Raw genomic sequence first — 26,921 nt, 5'->3', positions numbered from 1 at the left:
AAATAATAACGGTGAGGTAAGAGGAAAAGACAAACGTAAGGATGAGCTAGGTATTTAGCAAAAAAGGCCCACTAGCTAATAGCAGAATATAGTAAGATAACTTATATGGTCAGCAAAAACCCTATCAAAAATATCCATGCTGGATATTCAAGAACCCCCGAACCGTCTAACGGCCCGGGGGGAGAACACCAGCCCCCTAGAGCTTCCAGCAAGGTCAGGAATCACATTTAGTACAAGCTGGACAAAAATGAGAGCAAGCAAATAACCCAAAAAACAAAGAAGCAGGACTTAGCTTAATTTTGCACGAACCAGGACCAGCAGATAGGAGCAAACAAAAAGGATCTGATTACAACGATGCCAGGCACTGGACTAAGGATCCAGGAGGTTTATATAGCAACACCCCTGGACTAACGACCCAGGTGGGTGCAAACTGAGGAAAGAAAATCCCAGAGTCATATCACTAATAACCACCAGAGGGAGCCAAGAAGTCTAATTCACAACAGAGCTCCCCCTAGTGGTGACTGCAGACAGGATCTTATCATATATCTCTGTATACAGGGAGCTCCCCCTAGTGGTGGCTGCAGACTGGATCTTATCATGTATCTCTGTATACAGGGAGCTCCCCCTAGTGGTGGCTGCAGACTGGATCTTATCATGTATCTCTGTATACAAGGAGCTCCCCCTAGTGGTGGATACATAGATAATCATGTTGTTTATTTTTCTATGTCTCCCCCATTTCTTCCTTTTTGGTCTATACACATTTTTGGAAGTTAATTTCTGCTAATATTGAGGAGTTAAGTAAGGGGAGAGAAATTGAAAAGTTTATTGTGTTCATCGGGGCAGAACACCAAGCCATACCTAATAGGAAACCAGGTGCCTGTTAATTTATTTGTCTTATAACAGCCACGTGGACTGAACCTCCTTAATGCTAGATAAGTCTTTAAAGGAAATCATATTGCTAACTGCCTTTGATTGTTCCAAAGCTGTTTTCCAGTAAATACAGAGGTGTCCTTACTTACCTTTGTTTTTGGCTCCACTTATCCTGAAATTTGTAGTATGAGATGACCAGTTCACAAAATAAACCTGATTTTGCAATGCCGGGATACATATGTGGCCCTGCAGATTTTACAAGATAAATTGGGTTAATTAAAAAAACTGTTGCAGTTTAGGAAGAGTATAGAGCTGAGGGTCAATTTTGAGAATTCAGAAAACCCCTTTAAGTCCCCAAATAACAGCATCCTTAAAAGTTTGATATATTCTTAAAATGTGAGACGACGCAGGGCACGCTCAGAATAGGCACTCAAGGTCGCTCTCAATCTGTTACATCTTCTGTTGATTCTTGTGACCTGCATTAATTGCCTTTGAGTTCCCTTCGAAGCCGTCAAACGAAAAAAAAAAAAATGTCCCCCACTTGAGATTGGAGAACAAGGGTGCACGTCTGCAAGGCAAATTGTTCCCACCGATGACAGTCTGACTTTCGTGTTCTGCTTTGTTAAAGCTGCGAATGTTCCATTAGCACAAAACAAATGACTTTCCAAACAGCAAACAAAACAGCAGCGGCTAATAACACGACTACCGCGCCTAATAAATGACTGCGTTAATCAGCATTAGACGAGAGATTGAAAATGGAAATTTACTCATGTAATAAGCGCCTTGTCGCGGGTACTGCCAGAAAAAAGCAATGCCTATATATTTTTACATCACTTACAGATCATTGTATTGGGAGGTGTATGATGCAAGGACCTCTGGCTGTGGGCGATGCGCTGGGATCCATTAATGCCCTGATGTATGTATTTATGATAAATACATGTTATTCGATCACACTCCCACACGGAAACTTCCTGCACTATAAGTTTTTTGGAATGCAAAAGACTTCAGATAGTTAATCCAAAGTTATAGAAAGGAGTCAAAATCCCACTTCTTGTTGTCCGATCCACTTCTATTCAACATCAGAATCCAAGAAATGAAAGAAAAAAATGCAAAAAGGAGTCAATTATCTCACTCCTCGAAATATGGAAGAGGAAGGGGCTGAGGCTGGTGGCTGCAGCAGAAACCTCAACTCAAGGTCTTGAAAGCATCTGGAAGAGATATTGTAGAACTTAAAGACTAAATGGTCTCCAATCCGAATCCACCATTCAAAAACAACATCTTCAAGATTTCCACCAGCTGACAAGCCACAAGCTGAAGACCACTTGTCAACTCAAGATGCTTTCCTCAAGCTAAATTTAAAACATTGTGTCCATGAGGCATCAAAGACCCTAATTTTGTAGACAAGTGGTCTTCAGGTCATAGATCTCCAGAAGTATCGAAAACTATAACTTCCAGTATACGTCTATCAGGTCATTGTGAACATTCTTGCTCTCCAACAGGTAAAAAGCCACATGTTCGAAATCCCCTGTCCAGACCCTTTCATCAAGCTAAATTTATGTATTGCTAAGTAGGCATTGGACAAGTGGTCTCTAGAAAAGTGGTCTCTAATTTATGACTACAGACATACAGGAACTACATCTCCTAATATGTATCTGATAAGACTTTCCCGGAGTTGACATTTTTAAACTGCTTGCAAGTCACAGGTTGGAGACCTCCAGGGCTGAACTCTTTCTTTAACTAAAAGTAGGAGTTTGGGCATTAAAGACCCCCATTTTATAAATAAATGGTCTTAAATTTTTAGTTTTCCACCTCTTGGGAAAAGACAACTGGTAATTTACCAATATCCATTGGTTGCAGACCCTTTAAATTTGGGATGGGGAACCTTTTATCTGCCAAGGGCCATTTGGAAATGTATAACATCTGCCATGTGTATATTACACTGCAGGTCACCTCAAAGTGGGAAATTAATCATTGTTCATGTTACATTTATAGAACTGTATACATCACATAGGAGACACTGAGAATGCTACATACATCAAATAGGAGGCACTGCAAATGCTATATACATCACATAGGAGACACTGAGAATGCTATATGCATCACATAGGAGACACTGACAATGCTATATACATCATATGAGACACTGACAGTGCTATATACATCATATATGAGACACTGAGGAAGGTTTATATACATCACATAGGAGACATTGACAATGCTATATACATCACATAGAAAAACTGAATCTGCTGTATATACATCACATAGGAGACACTGAGGGAGGTGTATACACATCATATAGGAGACACTGACAATGCTATACACATCATATAGGGGACACTGATAATGCTATATACATTGCATAAAAGACACTGAATCTGCTATATACACATCACATAGGAGATACCAATTCTGCTATACAGACATCACATAGGAGAAACTGAGGAAGGTGTATATACATTGTAAGATAACGCTTACAGCGTGTCTTGGTAGACACTCGCTTGGCAACGGGATAAACGCACACAGGAACGATTTTCTTACAAAAACAGACTATTAGGTTTATTTCCACATCCGCATAAGCCGCAACCTCAGTAACTTGGTAGTAAGCAACAACTTGAACACCGTCTGTACACATTCAGCTTTACAGTGGAACCACAGTCCCTCACTGACCCCGGTCAGCATAACACAGATTACAGTCCATTACCTGTTGGCGACCATCACACAGGTTCCCGGATGCCTCTTATCCTCAGTGGTATCCCATAGAGTAAACACAGTCTCTCTTTCTCTCTCTGACCCCGGTCAGTATAACACGGATCCCTTTCCGTTACCTGTTGGTGCCACACAGGTTTCCGGATGAATCTTATCCTCAGAGGTATCCCACAGACGTCTCTCACTGACCCCGGTCAGTATCACTCACGGTTATCAGACTGTCTACTCCAGAGGTATCTCACAGACCTCCTTGCTCTGGCTCAGACTAGCCAGCACTCGCTCCCATGTGCCAAACTCACCTCCATTCCATAGGTGTAACCACATCCAGGTACCTGTCACATGGCTAGTCAGGTGAGCGTGACATCACCGCAGGTCCTCAAACACACAATCACGTACAGGCTTCATCTTGGGTATTCAGACACATCCCTTTGGGTGGGTTTGTAGATGACTGGACCCACCCAGCTCTCCAATCACCTGGAAGCCTTCCCAATGTAAAACAAATCCCTCAGCAGTAGACCTGCTGAGCAAGACATATCCAGGCTTCCATCACAGGGCCACCCACCTCTGCGATACATACCGCCCATTAATCACATGACCCGTCGTTATGCCACATAATTACATGGGAGACACTGACAAAGCTATATACATCACATAGAGACAATGAATCTGTTATATATTCATCACATAGGAGACACTGAGTCTGCTGTATATACACCACATAGACACTTAGGAAGGTGTATACACATAATATAGGAGACACTGGAACTGCTGTATTTACATCACATAGAAAATGCTGACAATGCTGTATACATAACATAGGAAACACTGGGACTGCTGTATATACAGTACATCACATAGAAGACACTGAGAAAGGTGTATATATATCAAAAGATACATTGGAACTGGAGCAAATACATCACTTGGGAGACAATGGAGCTGGAACAAATACATCACATAGGAGACAATGGAGCTGGAGCAAATACATCACATAAGAGACAATGGAGCTGGAGCAAATACATCACATAGGAGACAATGGAGCTGGAGCAAATACATCACATAAGAGGTAGTGTGCTGCCACTGCTGCTTTAGTTATTGGGATGTAAGAGCAGAGCTTGCTAACTCCACCAGCAGTTAAAGTCCTGATGCTGGCACTGGTCAGCATCAGGACATAATCCTTCATTGCATGCTTGTAGTGTAAGGAGGAATGAAAGGGCCTGTGACCGTTGGCCCATTAATTGCTCTTTACTCTATGAACACATGCATGCAGCATTCATGGCACACACGGCAGCGCATGCAATGAAGGTATCTGTCTGAGGGTTCGGAGGTAATGACATAATGGGCCGTAGGATCCCTACCCCTGTAATGCAAATTTAAGCCATGGTGCCGAAGGATAGAACAAAAATAAATCATAGACCCCCATTTTTGGTGGCATCAGAATGCACAGTAGGCTGTGATGTTGTATGAGTGGCTGACCATTAGCTGCCTCATCCTTGGCCACCAGCTTAGTGCACAGAACATTAGGGCTTCGCCTGCTTCGGTTATGTATCTCGGTTATTCTTCTTGTCAAACATAAAAGTTTTATGTTTGCCTCTTTGCATTGATCTATGTGCACCATCGCCCTTTATAAGCAATGTAACGATTCTAATAATGATATTTATGCTCGCTATTAAACTGAATCCATCCACATTTCGGAAAGATCAAGTACATTGAAAACTTCTCATCATGCTGTACGGGGGCCAAAACTCCACACTTAAAATTCATTAACTCGCCTACATTAAGTCACTTAAATTTCCTGTTGGAGTTTAATTCACAGTCTATACATGATATAAAAAACCCAGGACTCTTAGTTTTGACAACTCATTTTAAGGAGCCAATTAAGAGGATATTCATTATTTCGACATGAGATTTTCCTTGGATACAGACCGTAAAGGAACTGTGCCAGGGGGGGGTTTCATTATATGTGTAGAACAAATGTGGAAAGTGCCAATTTTTACAATTTTATCAAGAATTACAAGATGACATGTGACCCCTTTATGTTGAGGTTGACATCCGTCACAGAACAGACCCCTTTGAGTTAGGGTGCTCTAAAAAAAGACAGAAGTCATGGGTATAACTACCAGCGTAGCAGCCATGGCAAAAACGCCGGAATGAAGACCCTTACAATTCTAAAACGTTATTTATTAATAGTAACGAGTTTCTGAAGAGGACCACCACCTTTTCAAGGTATAAAAACCAAGTGACAAGTGTAGCAGCTGTCACTTTCTAAGATACTTAGCAATTGACAGGGTCTGTCTTCAATATTAAATGTGACCCATCAAACCAGTAGTAGATCCAAAAGGCTTGGTACTAATTACCACTATAACAGGTATGGAAAGTATGCAGGAGACGGGGAAGACCAAAACCATCATACAGTTTATTTTTCATGGACAAAGATTGCGCATTCAGTAGGGGCCATACTTCAGGTTTTACATTTCTACTTGTTATGCTCCTGCCAAAACTCTATGAAAGTATCCATTCTCCTTGTGAAAATTCATCTAGTGGGATCTTTCTTCCTGGCAAAATATTCAAATTAGTTCTCCATTAGAAGGAGGAAAATGGTCTCTCTAGGGATACCTATGGGGAGCTTCCATGCAAGTCAACATCCAACCTATTGGCCAAACGTAGAGCAACACAACAGCTTTGAGTCAGGAAGGGGACACTGGATCTAGTGCAAGGGCAGAGGGATGACGGACAGGGGATGGGCATGACCAGGCGAAGCTGGCACAGGTTGGGAAGTCAGTGTTTAGCTTTAATGGAAATACTGTCCTTGGGGGGTCGCCAAAAGCCAGAGTGGCCAGAAAGTCTGGTGACATGAGGAAAAAAGGGTAATCACAGAAAAAATATTGAAAACCCTGTTTGGAGGATAATATAGAACTATTTCAGCTGCTAATGTGTTATTTTAGAAAAATAACTTTGAGTATTCACAACTAATTGGAAATTGACTTACAAGGTAAGTGATAGGAGGGTCTAGACTGAAAGTTTTTTATTCTTTCGTGAGAATAGTTTGTTCCTTTATCTGGTTCCTTTCCTCCTACGTGATGAAGAGGTTGGCCTTACCTTGTGTTATTCCACTTTGGATGAAAGTTCCTACGGTAACACCTGAAAATCGCACTAGCGATAAATGTTGCACAGAAGTTCTACAAACCAATATTTAACTGGAGGGATAAAATCTGTGGGTACAATGACTGCTCCTTCCACCATTCTGGTCTACATCTCTCACGTAACATCATCATTACACCACCTTCGCCTTGGATGAAGGCACTGAGCAGCAGCTGGACAGAGAGACTGAGTCTCCAATGTTCGGTAAAACAGGCCACATCCCATCAAATATTTGGAAGAATCGGCCACATCTCATCAAATGTTTTTGGAGAATTGCCCACATACTACCAAATTTTTGGGAGACCCAGCCACATCCCAATTATTATTTGGGGGAACCAACCACATACTACCAAATGTTCGGGAGAACCAGACACAGCCCTCCAAATGTTTAGAATTTTCCACATACTACCAAATGTTCGGGAGAACCAACCACATCCCACTAAATGTTTAGGAGAATTGTCCACATACTACCAAATGTTTGGGAGAACCAGCCACAGTCCACTAAATGTTTAGGAGAATTGTCCACATACTACCAAATGTTCGGGAGAACCAGCCACATCCCACCAAATGTTCACAAGAACCAGACACATCCCACCAAATGTTTGGCAAATTTAGTCACATCCCACCAATGCCGGTCATGTATGTATGAAAAGGCCATGAAGAGATGGTCTCTCAAAGATGAATGAATTGAAAAATTCTGCTTCTGACCTCTCACCCAACAATATGTTTGACTTTTGCAGATACTACTTGCTAAAAATAGCAGGAGTGTTAAAGTTGCATCTTGAAATTTGTGAAACTTTTTTGTTTAGATTTGTTTGTTAAAACCCTCAATATTTGATGGTCTTTATGATCCTATTCGGCATTTCCCTTCTGCTTTTTCTTTGCTATGCCCGTGATAGGATCCAGTTGACCAGCATAGAATGGAGAATTCTGGCTTCATGCTTAAAAAACCTTCAGGAACTTCTGCTTTTCAAAATTATTTAACATTTGGTAATTCTTCGAAAGGTTAGAGAGGCATTACCATTTTTGAGAGCCTCCGAGATGTTTTGGGAGAATTGACAAAAGGTTATGATGGACCATGCACTCCGTTGGCAAATTAGTGACCAAAGTAGCCAGTCCAACTTACGAACCAAATCTGATCACTGTGAAATAATGACATCACAAGGTCATGGAATATTACCTGAGCTGATACTGCATTCAAGCTCATGTTGTTTCATTCAGTCTCAAAACTAAGGCAGCTTGACCTAATCTCAGTGAGGTCATCAATAAGATGGACCCAGGGAACAAAAATCAATTCAATATCCTATACAAAATGTAAATTCTTCACATCAACCAATAGGAGGAGAATGTAACTTGTGCAGAACATGCTGGCGACTAATGAAATCCTCCTGCCCATGTATTTCTTCCAGGTATTGTGTTTGTGCTGGTTATTAAAAACTAAATTCATGTGGTATTTTCTACACTGGAGCAATCGAAAAACAATTACTTCTGTCTTCAGGGGAAACACAAAAAAAGCATTTCATCGAGTTCATGGTTTAATAGTCTATATAAACAGTGCAAAACATGTGGTGAAAGAGCAACTCAGGCATATTCTCCTGGTCATAATTATGTTATTATCCATGGGGAGCAGTATTATAGCAGTTATATTCTTGTACATAGGGGCAGTATTATAATAGTTATATTCCTGTACATAGGGGGCAGTATTATAGCAGTTATATTCTAGCACATAGGGGCAGTATTATAGTAGTTATATTCTACCATAGGGGCATTATTATAGTAGTAATATTCTTGTACATAGGAGCAGTATTATAGTAGTTATATTCTTGTACATAGGAGCAGTATTATAGTAGTTATATTCTTGTACATAGGAGCAGTATTATACTAGTTATATTCTTGTACATAGGGGCAGTATTATAGTAGCTATATTCTTGTATATAGAGCAGTATTATAGTAGTTATATTCTTGTACATAGGAGGCAGTATTATAGTAGTTATATTCTTGTACATAGGGGCAGTATTATAGTAGTTATATTCTTGTACATAGGGGCAGTATTATAGTAGTTATATTCTTGTACATAGGAGCAGTATTATAGTAGTTATATTCTTGTACATAGGGGCAGTATTATAGTAGTTATATTCTTGTACATAGGGGCAGTATTATAGTAGTTATATTCTTGTACATAGGAGCAGTATTATAGTAGTTATATTCTTGTACATAGGGGCAGTATTATAGTAGTTATATTCTTGTACATAGGAGCAGTATTATAGTAGTTATATTCTTGTACATAGGGGCAGTATTATAGTAGTTATATTCTTGTACATAGGAGGCAGTATTATAGTAGTAATATTCTTGTGCATAGGAGCAGTATTATAGTAGTTATATTCTTGTACATAGGAGCAGTATTATAGTAGTTATATTCTTGTACATAGGGGCAGTATTATAGTAGTTATATTCTTGTACATAGGAGCAGTATTATACTAGTTATATTCTTGTACATAGGGGCAGTATTATAGTAGCTATATTCTTGTATATAGAGCAGTATTATAGTAGTTATATTCTTGTACATAGGAGCAGTATTATAATAGTTATATTCTTGTACATAGGGGCAGTAATATAGTAGTTATAGTCTTGTGCATAGGGGCAGTATTATAGTAGTTATATTCTTATACATAGGAGCAGTATTATAGTAGTTATATTCTTGTACATAGGGGCAGTAATATAGTAGTTATAGTCTTGTGCATAGGGGCAGTATTATAGTAGTTATATTCTTATACATAGGAGCAGTATTATAGTAGTTATATTCTTGAACAAAGGAGAAGTATTATAGTAGTTATATTCTTATACATAGGAGCAGTATTATAGTAGTTATATTCTTGAACATAGGAGCAGTATTATAATAGTTATATTCTTATACATAGGAGCAGTATTATAGTAGTTATATTCTTGAACATAGGGGCAGTATTATAGTAGTTATATTCTTGTACATAGGAGCAGTATTATAGTAGTTATATTCTTGTACATAGGGGCAGTATTATAGTACTTATATTCTTGTACATAGGGGCAGTATTATAGTAGTTATATTCTTGAACATAGGAGCAGTATTATAGTAGTTATATTCTTGAACATAGGAGGCAGTATTATAGTAGTTATATTCTTGTACATAGGAGCAGTATTATAGTAGTTATATTTTTGAACATAGGAGCAGTATTATAGTAGTTATATTCTTGTACATAGGGGCAGTATTATAGTAGTTATATTCTTGTACATAGGGGCAGTATTATAGTAGTTATATTCTTGTACATAGGATCAGTATTATAGTAGTTATATTCTTGTACATAGGAGCAGTATTATAGTAGTTATATTCTTGTACATAGGAGCAGTATTATAGTAGTTATATTCTTGTATATAGGGGCAGTATTATAGTAGTTATATTCCTGTACATAGGGGCAGTATTATAGGGTTATATTCTTGTACATAGGAGCAGTATTATAGTAGTTATATTCTTGTACATAGGAGCAGTATTATAGTAGTTATATTCTTGTATATAGGAGCAGTATTATAGTAGTTATATTCTTGTATATAGGGACAGTATTATATATTCTTTTATATAAGGAGGAGTATTATAATTTAAATATTCTAGTACATAGGGTACAGTAGTTCAGTAGTTTTATTGATTTTACATAGGAACAGTATTCTAATAGTTATGTGTCCCTATACTTTTTCCCATACAGTGTATCTTAGTGTAGAAAAAAATATTAGTCTAGTTTGTCCAGGCAAAGGCTTCTTTGGTTTAACAACTGATGAGTGGTCTTTTGTGCTCAGCAGTTGCCCCTTTCCCCGTATTCGTCTTCGCCATTCATACAAAGTGCGTTGCGTAGCCAGGTTGGCAATGTGCTAAGGAGAAACCTTGTCAATAAGACCATTATATCAGAGCTCTGCCCTACAGCATTTAAAGGTTAAAAAGAGAGGTTCTTATGCTCAAAGGAGGCCACCATGATGTTGAGTCCATTGCCACCTAAGTGATGAAGTATGCTACAGGGTTTGGTTGTTTTATGATATTTTATGTCGGGTGACAAGGAAGTTTTATTATGATGTGACTGCTGCCATCTCTAGTCCATAAAATATGATGAAGACCCCCATCCTATTCCTCTTTAAACAAAGTATCAATCAAGCGTTGATGTCTTCTCAGCCATTGAAAAAAGCTTTACCTTGTGAAATGCTCCTAATTCTGTCAGCGTGAATCAAGATTCGTCTTCATCAGAAAGTTATTTTGTTACAATTTCCAATTGATTTTGTGATTCTCGAAGTCACGGTATAAAAGCAAAACAGTCGACCGTGTGTTTGCTAAATAAATAGCTGCGAGATCCTGAGATAAGTCACCCTGGTCTTAAACACTCGGGATTGTTTGTGCTGCTTGGAAAGAAAATAGATTCTCCCTGGGAATAAACTGTCTTATATTGACATGCATCAGATAAAACCAACCAGAGAAAACGGATGACCCTGTCATTTCACTGCCACGTTCTGCCAGTAAATTCCGAGCCAAGCAATATTACTGTTATATTCGTGTTCACAATATGGATTCAGGTTCAGGAATCACTGAAGACCGGCAATAGACTTCTACAAAAGTTGGCCAAAGTGATTGATACAATTTGTGATTCCATTTTTATTATCGTTTTGGATGGTGTTGACCATTATTTGGGTCTTTCATACTGAATTTGATGTGGCTTAGCTAACACCAATGATTGGTATATAGACCCATGAAACCCAAATTCCTATGTCATGGTCCCAAGAACCAAGTAAAAAGACTGATATATTCATGTTCTTTTGATGGATGTTGGAGGTACAAGATAAAATAAAGCCAAGACTTTGGCCAACGTTTCTGGAGTGCTCTGTGAATGATAGAACCAGGAATGTCGCTTGTTGGACAGTGGTGACTAATGTTTGGGTTATTTTTATTACACTGGATGAGATTATGATTAGAACTGGTGAGACATAATTCACGGGACCCTGTCCATTGTTCTGGTCAGTAATGGACGGTAGCTCTTAGAACTGTCTCTAACTTGACAGCACCTCAGTTTCCTCTTTTGATTAGCCAGACTGGTACGATAGCGTCATTGTAGTATGCTGGAAATGTGACATCGTGCCATCCCAGCTACTCAAAAGAAGAGTCCCAAATGCCGGGACGTAGAACATGCCGCTCAGGACTCCCAACGACCAACCACAAAATCACTGATGGGACCGCTACACCTCGTCATAGTCATGTGAATTGATTCTCGCCAACTGTAGGTAGACCGTTGATGAAATCCCTACCGATTCATTGGCTATGGACCATGATCTTCACTTACTGATGATTTGACCTCCATAGTGCAGCCAGTAGAGTAAAATTACTGTTACAATTATGTTTCCATAGTGAATATTGAATGGATTGTTTCAAGTTAAAGTAAAGCCGTAATTAATTAGCATCTCAAAAAGTTGACCAAAGTGATTCATAGCGAATGTTGGATGATGGTGGCCATTGACCATTTTTTGTGTGAAATAAATGTGTTTTTCTACTAATAGCTGGGATTTGACCATTAAACTCCTAACAATCTTTACCTTGGTGGGACATCTTCTTATCTTGCATGGTGGCTTGGCCTCGTTCACTGAGAGTAATTGTGAGGTTTCCTTTTACATTTCATTATCTTCCCTATGTAAATTTCCTCATCAGACAGGAAGAGGACTAGAACGCAATAACGCCTCCTGTTCTTGAGTTCTAGTCCTCTCCCTCTCAGAAGAGGCAAATTGCATATTTAATTTCTCAGAGGAGCATGCATGGCATTTAAGTCTCCTTACATTGTCCTACCAGGACCGGCATGTCACTCTCCGCAAGGAGAAGCATTCCCCCTTACTTTAGACCATATTCTTCCGTACCAACTGTCGACCCCCAAAGTAGTCACAGTTCTGTAAAGTATCGCATTATATCATATGCCAAAAATCAGGATGTGAGATTAATTCTGGCCCATGTTTTACTTGTTTGCTAAAATTATGGTACAGATATGTCCACACAACTATTTGCAAATTTTTCATGTTAAAAAATCAATGTTATTGTGAATGTGAACAACATCCTCAGAAGGATACAATTCACAATTCTCATGTTTGGAGAAGGAGAAGGTCTTTCCAAGTTCAGGACCCATATCATAGGTATGGGCTACCTCACAGGCATTCAGCCTGGTAATTTAGAAGGACCATTCACATTAAACTTTGGACAGTAAAGGAGGTCATTGGCTGGTTCGGTGAAACAAAACCTCAATTGTTTCGACTGACGAACATTCATAAATGTTCAAAACTGAAGTTTCGAGGAATGGATTTGCATGAGAAAAAAATCCAATATTGTATAATGTAATCATTGATGTGCTGTTGGCCATCAATGAACGATTGTACGTTGGCCAATTTTTATCTAAAAAGTTAAAGGAAAATGTGTTGCTAGTCCCGTTGCTTTCCAATGAAGGGCACCATCTGAATGGAGCATCTTCTACATCGAGCCTTTACTGTTGGTCTCCTGATTCCAGACTATACAGTCCGAACTCTAAAATTAGGACAATAAACAAACGGTTGTCTGGCTCCGCAAGAAGGGCGATGGTAAATCTGGTGCCTAAATAGGCTGTTATTGCAGTTAATGTCTGTTTTGTCTGTGTGTTAACCTTCCAGAGCTCGCCCTCGGGCCGCATAATGTCCGACCATTAGTTCCACATGACAACAGCAACGTCTGCCCAACTACAGCTGGCCAGACTGTCCGAACATTGGAAATTAAGACAGATGTAGAGCAGAGCCCATAGCACTGGATTATGCATTAGGACATACAGTAAATGGCGCATGTGTGCCCGGACAATATGCATATTTATGGCCCCTGCCAATGACGACAGGAGATGGCAATTTAAGTGGTTGGAATGAATAAGCGTCCCCTGATCTCAGCACAACAGAAACAAAAGCTAAATTTGTGCTGGATGTCTATAAGAGAATGTTCATAATTTACCAAACTCTTCCTACGATGACGAAAAATGGAAATGATAATAATTGATAGCTGGGCTGTCTCCACTGGGACATTTATGACATATGGAAAAGATCTGCTGTAAATAAGAAATGACAGATGGATACAGAACATGCATCGATCTCAAGAATAGGGCCCAAGCGCATGCTGTAGGGAAGGCAGAGGTGTCTGCGCATGCACAGCACGGAGGTCTCTACCGGAGCTCTAAATATTTATAGAAATGAATGGAGAGAGGTGCGAATGTGTAACGCATCAATCAGGACAGCGTGCGCCAGAGCCCATTATACAAATTCCATAAATTACTTTAAATGTTTTGCAGATAATCCAATTGTATGACATTTGTAGGGACATTATTATAGACACAGTATTATAGTAGTTATATTCTTGTACATAGGAGCAGTATTATAGCAGTTATATTCTTGTACATAGGGGCAGTATTATAGTAGTTATATTCTTGTACATAGGAGCAGTATTATAGTAGTTATATTCTTCTATATACGGGCAGTATTATAGTAGTTATATTCTTGTACATAGGGGCAGTATTATAGCAGTTATATTCTTGTATATAGGAGCAGTATTATAGTAGTTATATTCTTGTACATAGGGGCAGTATTATAGTAATTATATTCTTGTACATAGGAGCAGTATTATAGTAGTTATATTCTTCTATATATGGGCAGTATTATAGTAGTTATATTCTTGTACATAGGAGCAGTATTATAGTAGTTATATTCTTGTACATAGGAGCAGTATTATAGAAGTTATATTCCTGTACATAGGAGCAGTATTATAGTAGTTATATTCTTGTACATAGGAGCAGTATTATAGTAGTTATATTCTTGTACATAGGAGCAGTATTATAGTAGTTATATTCTTGTACATAGGAGCAGTATTATAGTAGTTATATTCCTGTACATAGGAGCAGTATTATAGTAGTTATATTCTTGTACATAGGAGCAGTATTATAGTAGTTATATTCCTGTACATAGGAGCAGTATTATAGTAGTTATATTCTTGTACATAGGGGCAGTATTATAGTAGTTATATTCTTGTATATAGGGGCAGTATTATAGTAGTTATATTCTTGTACATAGGAGCAGTATTATAGTAGTTATATTCTTGTACATAGGAGCAGTATTATAGTAGTTATATTCTGTACATAGGGGCAGTATTATAGTAGTTATATTCTTGTACATAGGAGCAGTATTATAGTAGTTATATTCTGTACATAGGAGCAGTATTATAGTGGTTACATTCCTGTACATAGGGGCAGTATTATAGTAGTTATATTCTTGTACATAGGGGCAGTATTATAGTAGTTATATTCTTGTACATAGGAGCAGTATTATAGTAGTTATATTCTTGTACATAGGGGCAGTATTATAGTAGTTATATTCTGTACATAGGAGCAGTATTATAGTGGTTACATTCCTGTACATAGGGGCAGTATTATAGTAGTTATATTCTTGTACATAGGGGCAGTATTATAGCTGTTATCTTAGTGTATATAGTGGCAGAATTATTTTAGTTTTTTTTCCGTATTGTAAGATTGTTTTTATTGTCTTTAAGTATTATGTGTTTCCCAGAAGTATATATTCTTGTCATGCTTATAACTTAAATACACCATTACTAGCTTTCTCTATGATACTTCTTGTTTGCATCCTTTTCTCTTATAACTCCTTAGTCTCGTCCTCCGCCTCCCGTGGACCATAGATGTTACCAGACTTTACTAGCAATATTCTTAGCGTTTCCTGCCTCCCGTCCCATCTCATTTCCCTTTCTTCCCTTGTTTTGAGCGCCACTCATCCCTTATCTTTCCACTCGCCCCCTTTTTTTTTCCAATTCCATTAGTGAGAGTAGATAATAACTTGTGAAACCAAGTGGAACTTCATTTTTGAAACCGCACACTTGCACTGGAACCCATTAAGCTCGATAGTGAGGAATGAAAGAAATCATAATTATCAGGCCACTAAAATACATGAAACATAAAATTTGTCAGGGAAAGTAATTGAAATTATTGGTGCAGTTGGGTTTGATGCGGAGCCGACCCAGCGCGATAATGAACAGGTTATGGGGAATGTTAGGCAATGCTAATGAGGTCCAAGGTGACTCCATGCCACCTAAGACTGCAACTTTATGATCAGCGTATAGTCATCTGCCCATCATTGGAAAGTCAATGTTGGTTTCGTAAAATCTACATGTCAGCTACCTCCACCTAATGTATCCACCTAGAGCCAGCGACATGGTGCAATACCTGTTCCTGCCAAAGAGGGCACTACATGGATCATTTATCTGAACACCCCTGATTCCATATTTTGTGCCTATGGGGAGGTAAGTGCATAGATCCGTCTACATTCTCTGCTTTATTGTACTGGATCCCTAGGCTTCTGTCCTTGATCATTGGTACAATTTGTGCTCCATATGTTACACTATAAGTTGGGAGGTGTCAATGGAAATACTGCAGCCTGCACAGACTATAACCATGTGACTGTAGCTTGTGCGCTTTGTCTATTGGAGTTTACCTTAGTCTAAAATCACCTCCTAACTTTCTAGATGCCAAATGTTTTACAGACACTCCATCCGTGCATCGTATACTTTGCCAGAGGAACGGTCAGTAGATGGGCACCAGATTCTGTGCAAAGCGCCATTCATTGGCACTTAGAAGTCAAAAAGACTTTCCAAGTCTTTCTATAGTCTGTTGGTACACAGCTCTGCTGCTTTCATACAATTTTATTGAATACTATATTCTATTATCCCACTTTCTCTGCAAAAGAGAACTTCAGGGGCGGGCACAGTAGGCACTCGCCTAAGGCGTCGTTGCTGGTATGCAATATGTTTCCTTTGAATTTCTTTCATTTTTTTATTATTATTACTCTTTCCCACTTTAGATCATTAGGGAATGATGGTGAAATGTTTAAAATTGGAAACATAAATGAATGCTGAAGTTCAGGGACTGAGAAATGGGGGGATTCCACTTTCTGAAATCACCACCTTGGTACGATTTGTCCTGTCCCTTTGCCAAACCAGATAAAATTGTGATGAATCCTCAGCTGTAAATATAATATACACTGTATACTGATGGCAAGCCAATGTCTAGAATTGGAAAGGGAATTGAAGCACAAAGTATATTAGGAAATTAGAGAATTATTAAGTAATTTTGTTGTTACCAATTTTTAGATATTATGTGCAAGATCGAGAATCTGACAGCGTGAGTGCATGCCAGGAGCATGACCCTTGGCACAATTTCCTACCACTGCTGATTGCCAAGCAGAATCCCAACCAGTGCGGTAACTCCAGGGGCAGCTCCGTACTCCATCCCTATGATATGTTCACCCTTGGTAATTGCATTCTTTGCATGGAGCGATGGTCATGGTTTATTTTAGGTCACTCCTGCCCTCGCTTTCTTCTTTACTTGCGTCCTTCCTTGACGTACAGAACTAAAGAGACAAGATGTCAGCTCCTCCACGAAGGGCAGTGACAACCTGTCATGTCCTTTCTTGACATTTTTCACATCTTCAGCACCCAGTGACCTTTGTGATCTGGTCCCTGCTTCTCATTAACCCTTTGATCTGTCACTTTCTGACATTCTGGTATTATATGACAGATCATCAGCAAATCTCTGCTGCAATGTGACATACAGTATTTTATTCGTAGGTCTCGCCAAAATACAGATACTTCATTCTACAAACAATAGATTAGATTTAGATTATTATTCATGATGGGCGAATCTGAATAATAAAGTTCGGGATCTGTACCGAACACCAAGTGTCTTTTCATGAACCCTGAAAAGGGAGTTCTCCAGGAAATCTGTGTAACTTTTTGGGTTCGGCAGCCCAAACATCGGGTGTCATCTGTATGACAGTACGAGAAACATCAGTGGCTCTGATCGGCAGTATGATAGTTATCAGCCAAGGCTAATGAGCATAGTCATCAGCTGGAGCATGTGCAATAAATAAATTAATTAATTAATTTAAAAAATTATGTGGGGTTTCTTCCATTTTTGATAACCAGCGCAGGTAAAACTGACAGCTGTGGGCTGCAGCTGTGAGCTTTAACATGACTGGTTAACAAAAATAGAGGAGTCCCATGCCATTTTTTTTTATTATTTAAATAAATGGCTTGGGGTCACCCCCCTTTTTTGACAACCAGACAAGCTAAAGCAGACAGCTGGGGACTGGTATTCTCAGACTAGGAAGGGGCCCTCCCCAGCCAAAAAATAGCAGCCCGCATCCGCCTAAGGTAAGGTGCAGACGTGCTAATTCTGGTGCTTTGCCCGGCTCTTCCCACTTTCCCTGGTGTGGTGGCAAGTGGGGTAATAGGTTGGGAGTTGATGTCCGCTGTTTTATGGCTGCTGACATCAAGCCTGGGGTTAGTTATGGAGAGACGTCTATAAGATGCCCCCGTTCCCAACCACATAGCTAAAAAACCTCGTCAGAATAAAGTCCTTTAATTGAAATATAGACACAGACTCTTTTGTTTGAATTAAAAAAGCAAAGTTATGTTCACCTTTACCCAGGGGTGGGATTCAAATTTTTAACAACAGGTCCTCTAAGTCGCGGCGGGCGGAATTTTGGCCACGCCCATTTTCAATAACCCCGCCCATACTAATAAGCCACGCCCAGTGGCACGATTCATATTTTTGGAAGCAGTTTGTCTCCCTTAATGACAAGAATACGTTGTGACATACGGTATTAAAGTCATTCAAAGACTGCCGCAAGGAACACGGACATGCTGCGATCTTAAAAGAAGCGCCACATGTCCGGAGTCGCAGGGCCGCCGGGTGCGTGTTACCACGCATAGTGGAGACGGGATTTCATAAAATCCCCTTCACTATGCTGGAACATCTGGACGCTGCGTGTTTGACGCTGTGGCCCCACGCAGCGTCAAACACGCAGCGTTTACTTAACGTGGACACATACCCTAACCGTTCCCATCACCAGATCACACATATAGCCGGCAGCTTTTGTTTTGGCCAAAAGATTTTGTAAGCCGCCACCATAACACGGTAGACTCTTTTGGTGAGGCCCTACTCTGCTGTAACCTATTAAATATTTGTTAAAATATGCAATACAATTTAGGTATATTTTTATTTATTTTTCAATTTTTAAAATGACCAATAATATCACATAAAAAGAACAAATACCGCTACACCATGACCAGATGACATATTACCACCACAGTGATCGAATAATATCACATACAAAGAACAAATACCGCTACACCATGACCAGATGACATATTACCACCACAGTGATCGAATAATATGACATATAAAGAACAAATACCGCTACACCATGACCAGATGACATATTACCACCACAGTGATCGAATAATATCACATACAAGGGACAAATACCGCAACACCATGTCCAGACCACATATTACCACCACATAGTGACTGAATACTACAATTCTGATCAGTAATAAAAAAAAAGCACCACACTATCACCATAAGTGCCATTATACACAGGAGATCTGTACTTAGTATGCAGTGTCTGTGTAGAGGTAATACAGTGATCACTAGTGAGATTATACACAGGAGCTCTGTATATAGTATACAGTGTATAGTGTCAGTGTATAGGTAACACTGACTTACCAGTGACGTCTCTAGGTTAAGTCCTTCATCTTTCATCCAGCACAGACCGCCATCATGTCTTCCAGCCAGGACTCGTCTCTGCAGGAAATAACAGAGTTATCTCGCGCTCCGCTTGTAGAACACATTACTTAATTTTTCCGAACTTCTACATTACACCGCATAAAGAAAAAGAGGCGACATAGTGTCACTCTACACAGTAACAGGACCGCCCCCTCATTTAAAACAGTGTCCTCAAAAAATAAATACATCACTGCAGTAATAATATCCCTTAATTAGTCCCTATGGTAATAATATTCCCCATCCTGGCCCCCGTGTGTCTCATTCCTGGCGTCAGCCATATGTTCTCCCATCCTGCCCTCATGAGTATCCTTTCTGCACCATATGATCTCCCCATCCTGCCCCATCTGTCTCCATCGTATCCATCCTGCCCCATGATCCTGCCCCATCTGTCTCCAATCCTGCCTCCAGTGTCTCCAATCATGCCCGTATCACCATTCTGCCCCGTCTCCAATCAGGCCCCCATTTCTGCAATCATGCCCCCTGTGTCTCAATTCTGCCCCATCTGTTTCCATTCCTGCCCCAGTGTCTCCAGTCATGCCCCAGTGTCTCCAGTCATGCCGCCATGTCTGTCATCCTGCCCCGTGTCTCCAATCATGCCGTTTCACCTTTCTGCCCCCGTGTCCACCTTTCTGCCCCGTGTCCAGCTTTCTGCCCCCGTGTCCAGCTTTCTGCCCCCGTGTCCAGCGCTCTGCCCCCTCCTGTGTCCAGCGTTCTGCCCCCTCCTGTGTCCAGCGTTCTGCCCCCTCCTGTGTCCAGCGTTCTGCCCCCTCCTGTGTCCAGCGTTCTGCCCCCTCCTGTGTCCAGCGTTCTGCCCCCTCCTGTGTCCAGCGTTCTGCCCCCCCCGTGTCCAGCGTTCTGCCCCCTCCTGTGTCCAGCGTTCTGCCCCCCCTGTGTCCAGCGTTCTGCCCCCTCCTGTGTCCAGCGTTCTGCCCCCCCTGTGTCCAGCGTTCTGCCCCCTCCTGTGTCCAGCGTTCTGCCCCCTCCTAAAAGTAAAAAAAAAAAAACACTACATACTCACCGTCTGTTGTCCGTCACGTCCCCTGGAGCTTGCCGTACTGACTGTCTCAGCGCCGTCCGGCCGTAAAGCAGAGCCCAGCGGTGAACCTGCAGTAACAGCGGTTCATCGCTGGGCACCGCTGTTACGGCCGGTCGGCGCTGAGACACAGTCAGTGCGGCAAGCGCCGAGGGACATGAAGGACGACAGAAGGTGCTTATGTAGTGTTTTTTTTTTTTTTTACATGGGGACTTCGGCATCGCTGAAGACAGTTTCAGCGATGCCGAAGTCGCTTGGTCGCTGGAGAGAGCTGTCTGTGTAACAGCTCCCCAGCGACCACACAGCAACTTACCAGAGGCGGTCCGGGGGCGTGGTAACCATTTTTCAATTACCGGAACGCTGGCAGATAGAAATTTTAGTAAACGGCTGCCCCGTACCGGGTCGTACCGGCTGAATCCCACCCCTGCCTTTACCCCTAATCCATTGGTGTCCATGTATCCTGTAAAAGACAAAAAATAATAATAAAACACCAAATTCCTCACCTGTCCGACGATAATCCTGTATTAATATTCTGGCCATTGATATGTTTCTTTTGGTAGATTTTATGTTTATGAACGAGGACTCCACTCCCTTAGATTCCAGTTTCCCTTATTATCAGAACTGTTGATTCTCCATGTCATGCCGCCCCCTCTGACTTTGGACTAAGTATGACACATTGTAGCACTTTTGACTTGAGTGTTTCATTAAATTCCAAAAATGTTACATTTACCCATTCTCAGATCCTTGTTTCCTTCCTTGGAAAAAAAAACCAATGACAACCAACATAGCTGTGTCTGTTACAGTGGTTGTCACTTCGCTTTCTTAGGTTCCAGCACTTCTGGCTTAGGCTGGTTTCACATTTGCGTTTTTTGCCGCTGCGTTTTAGCGCAAAAAAATGCATGCGTTTTTTTCTATATTTAACATTAAAAACGCATGCGTTTTTTTTTGTATGCGTTTTGCCGCGTTTGACGACGCATGCGTCTTTTCTATGCTTGCGTTTTGTTGCAGAAATGCAACATGTAGTAATTTCTAGAGGCGTTTTTTTGCCGCAAAAAAAGGCATGCATTTTTTTGCGGCAAAAAAACGTATTGCTGTCTATGTAAACGCATGCGTTTTTAAGCACATGCGTTTTAATAGAAAAAAACAATAATACACACTGATAAGCCACCCCCCACCATCAAGGTGATAAAGGGATCCAAACCCTAACCCTAACCCCAACCCTAGCTATTTCTATTTATAGTGGGTTTTCTAGATGATTTTGATGATTGGCAGCTGTCGCACACTTCTGAGCATGCGTATTGAAAACGCAAACGCAGGAAAAAACGCATGTAAACGCGTCAAAACGCCGCTTTTTTTTACCGCATAAGAAAACGCATGCGTCTAAAAAATGCAGCGTTTGCACGCATTTACATGCGTTTTTTTCACCACCTGCGTTTGCATTTTAAATGCTGCTTTTTAAGCGCAAATGTGAAACTGGCCTTATTCTGCCTGATACATCTAGCAATTCATTTTGGATCTAAACTGTAACTGAGCAGATTGGTCAATCAGGGCTCTAGGAAAGTAGGGTTATATCTACTGCCAACATGCTGCACAGAAACAGATGTAACTAAGAATGATAGGAAAAATTTGAATAAAATGTAGCCAATCCAAATTAGATAAATCGTACCTGCTGTTTCAGATGGATTTCAGAATAAGCTGTCCTATGTGTGTACAGAATGAATAGCAAAGACATACTGATAAGGAATTCAGATTGTGAGCTCCAGTGGGCAGAGTGATGTAAAGTGCTGCAGAATGATGATGGTGCTACAAAGTTAATAGAATAAACGATAATAATAATATCTGGTCATTAGATGACTTGTATCATACATTTTTCACCAGTTTCCCCTCTGCAGAATCTATTTCCAATTTTCAGTTGTCTCTGAGCTCTTGGGTTGACACGAGCTGCAATAATGTCTCCCATATTTTGAACACACAATAATAAGGGATTTGTGCTATCTCATCTCTATGTAGCACTTTCTCACAAGTAGGAACATCATGAAGGACGATATAATGCTGTGTTGAGCAGTGTAGCTGTGAATCCAGTACTGGAGTGATATAAACAGTAGCAGAACCATATTTTACAGAAGTACAGAGCAATGTAGCTGTGAATCCAGTACTGGAGTGATATAAACACTTACAAACAGAACCATATTTTGCAGCAGTACAGAGCAATGTAGCTGTGAATCCAGGGCTAGACTGAGATAAAATGCTTACTAAAAAACAACAACATAAAGGACATGATCTAGCAGTACTGAGCAGCGTATCCTAAAAGAGGCTTAGAGTACCAGATCCAGAACGTATTATACATAACAAAAGTTTTTTTTTATTAATCACATGACATACCAATAACAGGTACAATAGATACATAGAAAGCGAAAAGTTAAAGGCAAAGGCATACAGTGTCAATGAACTACACATCCACAAAAATAGTAGCAGGCATAGGAATCAAAATACATAGATAGTAACAGTTGGGGCAGACAATGGTGGCATTGCCATATGAGTTGCCAGGTGAAAATTACAAATATACTGTTAATTATCATGGATCCTGGGATCCCATATGGGAAAATGACAATTACGAATGATAAGTGTTCAAGTGTTCTCTAGTACCTAGATATGTTGGTATGCCATGATAATTTTAAAAAGGTATATACTGTTGTTATAGTTGTTACCCTTTTTATAATTAAACGGCATACCAACATATCTAGGTACTAGGGCGCTCTTATGGAGCGTCCAGTACTTGTTTACTTTTTGGTTTGTTATTTGCAAATAGTTTTGAGATACTTTTGTATCGCTAAATAGTTCTTAGTTTGGATGATACTGACAGTACTGAGCAGTGTAGCTGTGATTTCAAGTCTGAGTAAGAAAAAACATTTACTATAAAGCAATAGCAAGTTTGGCAGTAAACAATACTACTGAGCCATGTAGCTGTGAACCCAGCACTGGGTATAGAAAAACACTTACTTAAAATCAGTGGCATAAAGTATATTTTGCAGCAGTATCAAGCAATTTAAGCTGTGAATCCACCACTAGATTGAGATACGATGCTAACTAAAAACAGCAATATAAAGGACATTAAATAGCAGTACTGTGCAGTGTAGACGTAATTCCAAGTCTGAGTGTGGTAAAAAATTTACTATAAAGCAACGGTACGTTTGGTATTACACAATAGTACTGAGCCATGTAGCTGTGAACCCAGCACTGGCTTGAGATAGACACTTACTAAAAAATCAGCATGAAGTATATTTTGCAGCAGTTTTGAGCAATAAAGCTGTGAATACAGCACTAGATTGAGATAAAATGCTTACTAAAGAATCAGCAACATCAAGGACTTTATATAGCAGTACTGAGCAGTGTAGCTGTAAACCCAGCACTGAGGTGAAATAAACACTTACTAAAAAGCAGCAGTATGAAGGACAGTATATAACAGTATTGACTTTAATAGGCAGCTGTAATCTGTACCTTCAGTGGGCTGTCAGTCTGTCTTGCCTTGAATAAAACACATTTTAGCAGTTTTTCAGAATGAATGAGAAGTGGCTCATAAGTGAGGGAAGTAGCAGATTTCTCAGATAGGACATATTTCAGCATTTCTTATATCGGCTTGCACTATTGGTTTATGAAAAGTTTGTTGAACATTTAAGGATTTAGATGTTTTATTATACGCCGTTTCGCAGCAGGCGCTCGAGTCATGGACTTGCCCTTTAATCCTGGTCACAGCTTTATCCTTTTCCTTTCGCAGCCACTTTTTGAGCGCAGTTTCCGCTGAGTCAGCTTTACTGCAATTATCCCTCTTTTTGAGGTCCACCCTGGCAGCCGAGGGGTTAGGTGATAATCCTCCCGGTCCGCCGCCGTCCTCCGCGCTCAATGTTATCTCTGGCGGCCTTGTGTAGTCCTCTTCTTCACTTTCCATCATCCCGCTCTGCTCTTTCAAGGAGAAGAATATTGTGCTGAACAGATTTTGCTAAGTGGCAGCACATTTCCCCACCATTTTTTTCTTTCCGCCGTATTTTGCATATGAGAACAAGTTTCTCTGCTCCTCGCCGCGCCTGATAAGAGACTTCTGCCAAAGTCAAATTTCCACTTCACTGATACATTTCATTCCCTTTAAATTATCAGCGTTCACACAGAGACGCTCGCGCCTTGTCTGCCCCTTTGTGCGCCTCTTAAATACTCTGCGCTAATAAGCAGAAAAGTCTGCTGCTCACCGACCATTCAGGTGGCGACAGCAGCGATCCCCGCACCTGGAAAATTCGCATACTGACATTTAAAGGGCACGTCGGCACCCAACTTTTGCAATGTCTTAAAGATCTTCCATTGCAAGAATGCATGTGGCATCTTACTACTCAGCTTGGCACAATAGTCATTCAGGGTCATTGGAAAGCTGGATGACAGCCATTATGGCTGCTTGCATGGCTCCTGCAGAAGTGATCACCCAGCTTTCCTACAGTCCCAAGTGCAGCGGCAATAAGGAAAGAATGTATCAGCCAGTGCATAGCTTGACATTCAGGATTCTAGTGAAGTTGGGTGACAGTCGATACGGCTGCTTGTGCAGCTTCCGGAAGGGTTTTCACTAAACTTTTTTACAGACTCAAACAGTCTATCTGCAGCTGCAAGGAGGGTATAATTCAATACATAGCTGTGTAGACTTGTCAATCAGGCTTCTTGGAAAGCTGGGTGACAGCCAACATGACTGACTGTTCAGCTCCCGCGGGGATTCTCACCCAACTTTCCTAGAGTCCCAACTGGCATATCTAAAATAGTAACAAGGAAAGCTGGCATCATTTGGTGCTTAACTAGGTAGACTTGACATCCAGGGTTCTTGGAAAGCTGGATGACACTTATGCTGGCATGTTGGATAGCTCTTACTGAGATTAACACCAGCTTTCCTAGAGTCCTAGATGTTGACATTATAAAGATGTGATTTTTCGATGCATACAGTTGTGCTCAAAAGTTTACATGCCCCGGCAGAATTTTGGCTTTCTTGGCCTTTTTTCAGAGAATATGAATGATAACACCAAATCTTTTTCTCCACTCATGGTTAGTGGTTGGGTGAAGCCATTTATTGTCAGACTACTGTGTTTTCTCTTTATAAATCATAATGAGAACCCAAAACATCCAAATGACCCTGATCTAAAGCTCACATCCCCCATTTCTTAATACCGTGTATTGCCCCCTCTAACATCAATGACAATTTGAAGACTTTTGTGGTAGTTGTGGATGAGGTTCTTTATTTTCTCAGATGGTAAAGCTGCCCACTCTTCTTGGCAAAAAGCCTCCAGTTCCTCTAAATTCCTGCGCTGTCTAGCATGAACTGCGCGCTTGAGATCTCCCCAGAGTGGCTCAATGATTCAATGATACGGAGGTCAGGAGACTGAGATGGCCACTCCAGAATCTTCACTTTGTTCTTCTGCAGACAATGACAGGTCGACTTGGCCTTGTGTTTTGGATCATTGTCATGTTGGAACGTCCAAGTACGTCCCATGCGCAGCTTCCAGGCTGATGAGTGCAAATTTGCCTCCAATAATTTGCTGATAACGTACTGCATTCATCTTTCCTTCAACTTTGACCAAGTTTCCTATGCCTTTGTAGCTCACACATCCCCAAAACATCAACAATCCACCTCCGTGCTTTACAGTAGGAATGGTGTTCCTTTCATCATAGGCCTTGTTGACCTCTCTCCAAATGTAATGTTTATGGTTGTGGCCAAAAAGTTCAATTTTGGTCTCATCGCTCCAAATTACTTTGTTCCAGAAGTTTTGAGGCTTGTCTCTGTGCTGTTTTGTGTATTGTAGGAGAGATACTTTGTGGCATTTGCGCAGTAATGACTTTCTTCTGGCGACTCGACCATGCAGCCCATTTTTCTTCAACTGCCTCCTTATTGTGCATCGTGAAACAGCCACACCACTAGTTTTCAGAGAGTCCAGTATTTCAGCTGATGTTATTTGTGCGTTTTTCTTTGCATCCTGAACAATTTTTCCGGCAGTTGTGGACGACATTTTTGTTGGTCTACATGACCATGGGTTTGTTTTTACAGAGCCCCTAATTTTAGATTTTTTGATCACAGTGTGAACACTGCTGACTGGCATTATCACTTCCTTGGATATCTTTTTCTATCCCTTTCCTGTTTTATACAGTTCAACTACCTTTTCCCGTAGATCCATTGACAATTCTTTTGCTTTCCTCATGACTCACAATCCAGAAATGTCAGTGGCTGGATGAAAGATAAAAGAGTCTGTCTGGATCACAGAAACTCACTCAGCTTTTATGTGCACACACTGATTACAAGCAAACAGGTCACAGGTGAGGATGTTACCTTTAGTAGCCATTCACACCCATTTGTGTCAACTTCTGTGCATGCTATCAGGCCAAAATCACCAGGGGATGTGAACTTTTGATCAGGGTCATTTGGATGTTTTGGGTTGTCATTATGATTTAAAAAGAGAAAACACAGT

This window comes from Ranitomeya variabilis, chromosome 3 (assembly GCF_051348905.1).
Source record: "Ranitomeya variabilis isolate aRanVar5 chromosome 3, aRanVar5.hap1, whole genome shotgun sequence".
Taxonomy (NCBI): domain Eukaryota; kingdom Metazoa; phylum Chordata; class Amphibia; order Anura; family Dendrobatidae; genus Ranitomeya; species Ranitomeya variabilis.
This window is presented reverse-complemented; position numbering follows the sequence as displayed.